The 9,717-nt window shown below is 38.4% G+C and overlaps 2 long non-coding RNA genes across 2 annotated transcripts; both read left to right on the forward strand.

Annotated features, from left to right (window-relative positions):
• Positions 1-177: 177 nt before the first annotated feature.
• LOC134817031 (uncharacterized) lies at positions 178-6,923 on the forward strand. Its single transcript, XR_010160461.1, has 2 exons — positions 178-298; positions 6,065-6,923. It is a non-coding gene; the product is annotated as an uncharacterized LOC134817031 (long non-coding RNA).
• A 170-nt stretch (positions 6,924-7,093) lies between these two features.
• Positions 7,094-7,811, forward strand: LOC134817030 (uncharacterized). The gene is made up of 2 exons (XR_010160460.1): positions 7,094-7,207; positions 7,344-7,811. It is a non-coding gene; the product is annotated as an uncharacterized LOC134817030 (long non-coding RNA).
• Positions 7,812-9,717: the final 1,906 nt, after the last annotated feature.

Consider the following 9,717-nt stretch of genomic DNA (forward strand, 5'->3'; position numbering starts at 1 on the left):
CCTTCCTGATGTTTTATGGCAAAAATTATAGAGTCCTTATTCCTGTTATTCGGAAGGGAAAACAATATGATTTTGAAGTACATTGTATGAGCATCCCTAACCAGTAAGCTTACAGTTAAAGTTTCTATAAATCAAATGCATTTTAAATTAATAAATCAATCATAAGTTAACTATGTTAATGTTATCTACTGGAAAGATAATGTCGGCCGACGAAGAAGATTTAGTATCAGAGTGGACTGATCATGTTAATGATGCCCAGTTTAAAATGCAAAGAAGCTAACCAACATAAAAATGCTAGGTTTGTGTCTTTATGAGTTACTAATTTTTAGTGAAATTGTTTATCTTAAGACCATATATTTTTATACTTTTTAAAAGAGTTTAAAGACCCTGGAACACTAAATATTTATTAAAAAGCTTATATTTTCCGTTTTAAAATGCCGGTATCTGTGCTTTAAAAGTTCATCTTTCTGACAAGTCCTTTTTTCATCTGAAGTTCTTTTTTCTTACTTTCCTAATCTGAAATGATACGGTCGCTGAGGTGTCTAAAGTACATGATTAACATGATGTGTGCACATTGAAGAACTAAAACTGTTGTAAGTTAAAGCTTGATTGATGCTGGGATAATTAATGTTTAGGTTTGATACTAATGATAACATACCTATAACCAGATTGTCTTTGATTTTCTCACGTCTAGATACCGTGTCCCTAGTTGCTTGTCCTCTTTACATCATCTTTCATAAAAACTCAAGTATACCTGACACTGCTAAGTGCTATCACAAGTACTGTTAAGATAACGTTATCCCAACACTGCTTGTAACACCTTTTAGTGACTTTTCATTAGAACTATCCCACTTATTTCAAGTTTAGTTTGGTCTTCACCCTCAAATATCTGACTAGTTTTCCCTATCAGAGCCGATGCACTGGATTTAGCTACACAAAAAAAAACTGCGATTTACCGTAACGTTTGGAGTTAAGAAAAATAGTACGGTAAATTGGGGTTTTACTGTACTTCTTTACTGGTTGATAATTCTCTGCTTTGTTTGAGAAAGGTTTCGACAGGAGATAACAAGAAAGTCAACAAGTGTGCAAGCAGCTTAACAACTGAGTCAGTATTTGAGGGTAAAATTACCACACAAGACCGAAATATACTGATATTGACTTTGGAGAATAAAACTGTTAAAAAGTCGCCATCTTTTAGTGAATTGCATAATATTTATAATGTATATCATTGAATATCTTTAATTAAAACGTACCAACTGAATTTGCGACAATATTCCATAAAACGTCCGTCTTATCGTCTGTTACATCAACCCAAAATGTTGTATCGTTCCTTATCCTTGCGAGTCTCGAAACTAGGAACTTGCTCCTGTGGGATTTCTGAAATAAAATCGGATTATTATTTTTGCAGCTAGATTTAGGGAACAAACGTATAATTACAGGCAAGTTTTTCTATGATCACCAATTATGAGTGAAAGTTCTTACTTACAACTATTACTACCGTCTTTTACTATATATCCCAAAATTTCATAGAAGTCTTGCTACATCTTGTGATCGTGCGCTGATCATTAACAAAAATAAATCACACCTGAGATTTCACGACTCTGTAGCCGACGAAAAGTCCTTCTTTCTTGACCCCCTCCATAATCCAACATTCGTCAGTTTCGTCATGAGTTGAGTGTACCATGACTCTTCCGTCCCCATTCGCCCGTTTGTTCCAATCGTGTGCTGCTAAGTTTCTATCCGTGCTTACTCCTGTAATATTAATTGACTAATTTTAGGTATTTGTAAGGGGTCGTTCACATAATTACGTAATCACTTTTTGGCCAATTTTTAACCCCCCGACCCCCCCCCCCCCCTCGGCCTCCCCCCCCTCCGTAATTATTTTTAGACATAGCTAAGCTATTGTGTCAAAATTACGTTAGCGTAATCATTTGGAAACCCCCGGCCCCCCCCCTCCCTCCTCGGCTGATTACGTAATATGTGAACCACCCCTAAGAAATAATGTTAATGTCGACTACATTACTATTAGGCAAATTATACTATTAAATTAAAATATCCATTAATTATATCTACTACAAAGTATATCACGTACCATGCAACACTTGAAACTTGTAACAAGGTTCTCCGTTCAGCTCACTTAGAGTTATCCTCCACTTCTCTCCCTGATCAGTCCCATCACTCATTTGTGAGTGAACCTGGACAAGATGAAGAGTAATACATATGTATAGTGTATAGTGTATAGTGTATAGTGTATAGTGTATAGTGTATATATATAGTGTATAGTGTATAGTGTATAGTGTATAGTGTATAGTGTATAGTGAGTGTGCAGTTTAATCGACTCCAGGAAATTAAGTTCCAGTTAAGGCTACACCATAAAAAGTTTGATAAGATAGTGGTGATTGTTATTGGATGAACAAAATCATAATCAAGTGGAGACAAAACCAATACCAAAAAGAGTTTTCATTCCTTTTATCAGACGTTGAAGTTAACGTGTATCCCGCCGCTGGGCCGTCAATTTTCTTGATCTTGTACTCAGTCCCCGACACAGGAGTAAACACTGAGGGTTAGGAGAGTGTTAGGTTCAGTATCGTACAATATTATATACGCTAATCTAACTGCGTATAATGCGATTACACTATTAATTGCACGAGGCGCAGCCGAGTGGAAATTGATACAATAATCGCACGAGGCGAAGCCGAGTTCGATTATTGCAGTTATTTCACGAGGCGCAGCCGAGTGCAATAACTGGTGTAATCGTATTATACATGCAGTTAGATTCGCGTATAACTCCACGCCTCTGATGTTATAACCAGTGTAATTAGTTTATAATCGCACCGACTTTGTTGTTATACAGGGTGGGCCTCAAAAGTCTGCCCATCCTTATCTCTTAAAATTGTAACAGCTCGCTGAGATCTCACTAATTATTTTATTTCAGAATGGAAAAGCGCCATAACTTACGTTCTGATTAATATTTTTGATTCAAATTTTTAGAGAATGATAATCATAATTAGACACAACTTCGTGCTCAGTTTTGTGTGAGTCTGAGCTTGTCTGACAAAGTTAGCTCCTGAGTGTGCTAGCTTTAATTTCTCACCCAGAACTGTTTACATTGGTTAATAGAAACCACCAAAAAAATCCTGGGTAAAAAGATTAAAAAACCACCGATTTATTTATGTTTTACCAATTCTATTCACCATGATACATCGCACATTCCATGTAAGAAGAACGATATAAACAAGCAGGAAGGATCATCTGTTATGTGATAGTCCTTATCAGTTAAAATATAGAGAGAATGGAATGTGCGATGGATCCATGTGAATAGAATTGGTAAAACGTGAATAAATCGCTGGTTTTTTAATTTTGTTACCCAGGATTTTTTTTTGTGGTTTCTATTAACCAATGTAAACAGTTCTGGGTGAGAAATTCAAGCTAGCTCGCTCAGGGGCTAAATTGGTCAAATAAGCTCAGTGAAGCTCGCAATCACACAAAACTTGCCACAAAGGTTTAGATACTTGTTATTAACATTCTGTGAAATTTAGAAGCACAAATATTTATCAGCACATAAGTTATGCCACTTTTTGTTTTACAAATAATTAATGAGATATCAGCCTCATACTGTGTTGTGTTAATGCAATGTAAGGATTGACTTATTCCAAACACAAGGAAAGATGTTGTCCTAAACTATAAATTTAAATTTATGCCCATAAATTTATTTCGTGCGACCGTTGCACTAACGGTTGCCAAACTACCTCAGGTAGTTGATTTAAGTCAATACTTGAATCAGCACCTCACAGTAGTAAAATACTCGGTTTCAATTAGGTCCTCATTTTACGAGGTGCTCTCTCTAACTCTAATTATCTGCCTGAGCCATGATTTACAGCATCTTTCAGGGAATCAGTGCAATTAGTTTAGTAATCGTACCTAATAAGATTTCGGTCACTCTCAAAACAGTGCAATTAGTTTTGTAATCGCACCCCCTGGAACAAAAACCGGTGCAATTATGGAATTAATAAATGGCCGCCAAATAGGTCAAAATTGGAGTTATAGTGCTAATGATACTAATTGATTAAATGATATATATTTACGTTTCAATTTATCTTCCTTAAGTCTCAATAGCTACTGATTTCACAGAAATTTCTGATCTCAACTTGTAGATCAGAAATAAACGCGACAGAGGCTGTATCCGCTAATGATCCTCCCGACTTCTTCCAAAAAGCTATCTTCTTTTTACAGACTTTCTGTATTTAGCTTAGAAACATCCACCTGTTACTCTTACTACCCGCTGACCATTACAACACAAACTCAGTCACAGATAATTGAATACCCCACACTTTTTCCTTCTCTGAGGGTAAGCTGACGTGCAGTACTCCCATCACTGCTGAAGAATCAAAGAACACGATACTCGTTATGTTGCTGCTGCCTGTCTCTGAGTCTGTCCTGATTTCCAACATTTTCTTTTCCAGATTAAATTGTATAAGCTCGTATTTATGAACGGCCGACCACCCTGTTGTAAAATTAAGTTTACTTACTGGCTACTACCGTAATTATACGGAGGTGTGGACCCTCTGTATTAAAAGCTAATGGATATTTTCTCTTAGTAAGCCTGCTAAGCCTTTGACAAACCGGGTAAAGCGCGAAATAACAGTAAAACGCCATAATATGATAAATAACTGAAACCGGCAAATATCTTTATTCGGATTTTTATAAATTGTTTGACAACTACACGACTTTTGCACGATTAGAAAATCTATTTGCTATACAGGAATAATAACAATTGTAAAGTTTAAAATATTTTACTTCCCTCTGAAGTAGAACACTAATAATAACTAATAAGAACACTAATATAACAGTTGATGAGAGAGCTTCAAACATGGCGATGGAGGGAAGCGGTGGCTCACCGCAGGGAGGTAAATTAATACTTGTATGATGTATCACAATGGTAAATTTTTTATAATATGAGATCTCAACTTTAAACGTACCTGTATATTGCGCAGATGATAATCCTGACATCAACAGAAGGACGACACCAAAACTCTCGTTTGTAATCATATCTTTAGCAAATGTCATATTATGAGGGTTAAAAAGTTAAGTAAGTAGTAAGAAAACTTTAAAAATTGCTTGTTATAACTCTCTGACCATCTAAAAATTGTCCAAAAAGTGATCACATAATATGTGAACGACCCCATATAATTATTATGAGATATCTAAGTATGCAGCTTCTTAATCTTCTGTATTTATATAACCTGCCATTATTATCTGAAAATAAACACAACACAGTAAACGAATATGGAATATTATGAAAAGAAAACATTCTCGACCACGATGCTAAGTAAGGCAACATATTTGATGGCTCCCTCGGTGTTTGCTCTCTCACAGAGAGTTAAATCTCCGCGAAAGAAACCAACTAGCGTTATACAAAATGCTTGTGGCACCATGCGGTCTTTAGTATTTAAAGATGCGGACTGCGGTAGCGACTAATGCTCTACTACTATGCTAAATTACCATTATAACAATGCCTTGCTAAAGGGTTTTACTCAATGTAATGTCATTAGTTTGGAGCGCTAGGAGGGCCCGGCAAGAGGGTTAATGTCTTTGTTTTGGAGCGATGTGAGAGCCAGGATGTGAGAGCCAGCTACATGGCCATGCTAAAGTCTTTAACATATCTTTTTTTTATAACGTAAGCCAGCCTAGGAGGAGGGCCAGGGAATTTGGGAAAGCTTGTAAGTGTAATGTTTATACCATTGCTATTTGCAAAGTGGCATACAGAGGGGGCCGGGGAGGGGTCTGAAAAGGTAAACATCTGGTTTCTTGATATGATAACCATCCCGGCCCTAACATAGAAAATATAAGATAAACACTCTGGTTAAAAGAGGATGAAGTGAAGACCCAAATTTGAATTTTGAAAAGTCTAACATGTCAAGATAAAGTGGCGTTTTTTGATAAAATTTAATTTAATTTTTAACAAACATTTGTTACACCCAAAGCCAAGAATAAAACGGTAAATACTGTATGAAATAATTGAACACCGTTCTTCAATTTCATTAAATCAACTTAATTCTCTCAGATTCTCCGAGAAAATGTGGGAACGACACCTTGACTTCTGCACCAACTGATCGGTAGATATAAGTGATAATCAAGATAACGATATAAACACGAAGACTGCTCAAGCAATTAGCAATTACAGAAGGTTGAAGATAGCTTGGTGTAAGGTGGGGAAGTTCTGGAAGATTAAACAATGGAAAAAAGAACGCTGAAAAAATATTTCCGACGAACGCTGCATCAAAATAGGACAGGATAGACGGGTGTATCAGCGTACGTTTGGAAGATGAAAGATGAAGGATATTGCCGACCGGACCTGTATCGGAGCAACAAGAAACCAAAGATGCAAGTGATGATATAATAGGGTTGCATCTCTTGGTTCGGTGTGGAAACAATAAGCATGATTGATGGGACCCTTAATTCAGGAGGATATTTTCAAATACTTAAAGATAAGCTGATACTGTTTCACAATTTCGGTATATTTGAATATGCTGAAAAGCTTTTACAGACCGAGCTTAAAGAGAAGAAATGTTGATCCGTCAAAGATCTTTTTTTGGCAGTGCATTGCACCCCAGATGTTTTAGAATTTTTAGAGAAAATTTTTGGCTAGAGATCATATCCCGACGATGTGAGTTTGCTTGACCCATTAGATGTTTATAAGACGTATGAAGGTTTTACCCCAGTGGAAACTTTTGGCCGATTTTAAAGTTACATATCCACAAGCAAGTTCATACTCTACAAAATGAAGAAGATTTTTTAAATTGGAAGTGAATTGTTGTTTTTTCACCCTATTGTCATTGAAGGGGCACCGCAGAAAACATTATTATTTTTAAAATCATTAAATAAAATTACCACTATCATAATAATCAACTTGCAGTTTATTATTATTAGTGTTTTAACTGCTTAAAAAAGCTGAAAAATTGTGAAATAAAAAAGTAAAAAATCGTGCGCGTGGGCACTGGGCAGGAATGACTAAAACTTAAATTATGGAACCCCACTGTACATTCTGAACTAATTTATCGATTCAATTAATAAACTATAAATAACTGATAGGGGATGTCAGCTGACAAACAAGATTTAGTATTGGAGTGGACTGATCTAGTTAATGATGTCCAGTCTAAAGTCGAATGGAGCTGTGAGAAGGAATTAACCGTCATAAAAATGCTAGGTTTGTATTTTAATGATCTATCAAACATAGAATTGTGTCTAAGATTATTGAATTTATCTATTAAATTATGCAAAACACAGCTACAGGTTTAAAAATATTGGTATTGCTGATAGCTCCTTGATTGGAATTGTTTCAGATGAATTGATTGAGAAATCAGATGATTTAGTGGAGCAATTGATGTCAACTAAAGATGATTTCAAAGCCAGAGTATCTGATATCTTGAATGCTCTCTTGTGACCACGGTGGTATTTATCGGGGTATTCATCATCATTAGAGGACCAATTCGTTACAACTTCGATTTTGTAGTGTTTGTTGTTTATTTTATTTCTGAATTGAAATTGTTCTAGAGTATTGAACTGTTTCCAGTATGCAAAACGTTAGAATTATGATTATGTTCAAAAAGCTGTAAAGGATATGGAAAGTTTTACCAAAGTACAATTGAATTTTTGTAGATAAATATGTAATGTGGTTTTTTTGTAATGTGGTTTTTTTGTAATGTGGTTTTTTTGTAATGTGGTTTTTTTGTAATGTGGTTTTTTTGTAATGTGGTTTTTTTGTAATTTGTTCTTTATAAATTAAATCAAGATAATTCGATTTAAATTAATTTTTAATATTTCTTCGTAAATATTCTGGCAAATAGTTCTGTAAAAGCCAGCACGAGGCTCTGAGGTAACTGGGTTACAACTGCCGAAAAATTAAGTGGTTTAACTGAACGGAGCTGCTGAGAAATGAGGACAGGCACAAGACCCTTACCCGTTACCGCATTGTTTTATGGGTAGCCAATCACAAAACTGTATTTCTGATTGTGCCTCCCCAATACTGCCAATAATCATTAGAAGAACTTCACAAATAAACTCATCCGGCTTTTATAATGGAAAGTTGGATACTTAGCGACAGCTTTTAAAATAACTATAGCTCACACTTTAGAACAGCTTCAGTGTTCTTGCCTAATTAGCATTTAGATAATTAATTAGTCAGGGGCCGGGGTGGTACTTAGTTGTACTATGATATCACTGCCAAAACCCTAGCTAACGAGCCAATGGGGCCCCCCTTCTTGTGTAAAAGTGACCGTCACTTTTGATGACACTTCTGGCAGAAAAGTGGCCCTTTTGGGTCACTTTTTTTTTAACAACGTCGACTTTTGGTCACTTATTTTACGTTGAGGCCGCTTTTTGGTCGCTTCTGGTCGTTTTCTCCTCATCGTTTTCCTTAGTCCTCCTACTCAGTCCTCGTCAGTCCTCCCCCAGTCCCCCTCCTCCTCCTAGTCAGTCCTCCTCCTCAGTTCTCCTCAGTCCTCCTCCTTCTCAGTCCTCTTCAGTCCTCCTCCTCAGTCATCCTCCTCCTCCTGGGTCCTCCTCCTGGGTCCTCCTCCTGGGTCATCCTGATCCTCCTCAGTCTTCTTCCTCCTCCCCTCCTCAGTCCTCCTCCTATTTTTACTCCTCAGTCCTCCTCCTCCTCAGTCCTCCTCCTCCTCATTCCTCCTCCTCTGATCCTCCTCTTCAGTCCTCCTCCTCCTCATCAGTCCTCCTCCTCCTCATTAATCCTCTTCACCAGTCCTCCTTCTCCTCCTCCTTTTTCTTAGTCCTCCTCATCCTCCTCATCCACCTCCTTCCCCTCCTTATCATTCCTCATCAGTTATCCTCCTCAGTCCTCCTCCGACTCCCCTCCTCCTCCTCAGTCCCCCTCTTCAGTCCTACTCCTCAGTCATCCTCCTCAGTCCTCCTCCTTCTCCTCCTATATCCTCCTCCTCATCAATCCTTTTCACCAGTCCTCTTTCTTCTCCTCCTTCCCTTCAGTCCTCCTCAGGTTTACTCCTCCTCCTCCCTCTCAGTCATCCTCCTCAGCCATCCTCCTCAGTCCTCCTCCTCCTCAGTCCTCATCCTCCTCCTCAGTCCTCCTCATATTTCTCCTCATCCACCTCCTTCCCCTCCTCACCAGTCATCAGTCATCCTTCTCAATCCTCCTCCACCTCCCCTCCTCTTCCTCCTTTCCTCAGTCCTCCTCTTCAGTTCTCCTCCTCAGTTCACCTCCTTCTCCTCAGTCCTCCTCAGTTTTACTCCTCCTCCTCCCTCTCAGTCATCCCCCTCAGCCATCCTCCTCAGTCCTCCTCCTCCTCCTCAGTCCTCATCCTCCTCCTCAGTCCTCCTCCTTCTCCTCCTATATCCTCCTCCTGGGTCATCCTGATCCTCCTCCTCCTCATCAATCCTTTTCACCAGTCCTCTTTCTTCTCCTCCTTCTCCTTAGTCCTCCTCATCCTCCTCATCCACCTCCTTCTCCTCATCATTCCTCATCAGTCATCCTCCTCAGTCATCCTCCGCCTTCCCTCCTCCTCCTCAGTCTCCCTCTTCAGTCCTCTTCCTCAGTCCTCCTCAGTCCTCCTCCTCCTTCTCCTCAGTCCTCCTCAGTTTTACTCCTCCTCCTCCTCCCCGTCCTCCTCAGTCCTCCTCCTCATCTTTCTCCTCAGTCCTCCTCCTCATCTTTCTCCTCAGTCCTCCTCCTCCTCCTTAGTC

This window comes from Bolinopsis microptera, chromosome 6 (genome assembly GCF_026151205.1).
Source record: "Bolinopsis microptera isolate Bmic1 chromosome 6, MBARI_Bmic_1.0, whole genome shotgun sequence".
In the NCBI taxonomy this organism is placed as follows: domain Eukaryota; kingdom Metazoa; phylum Ctenophora; class Tentaculata; order Lobata; family Bolinopsidae; genus Bolinopsis; species Bolinopsis microptera.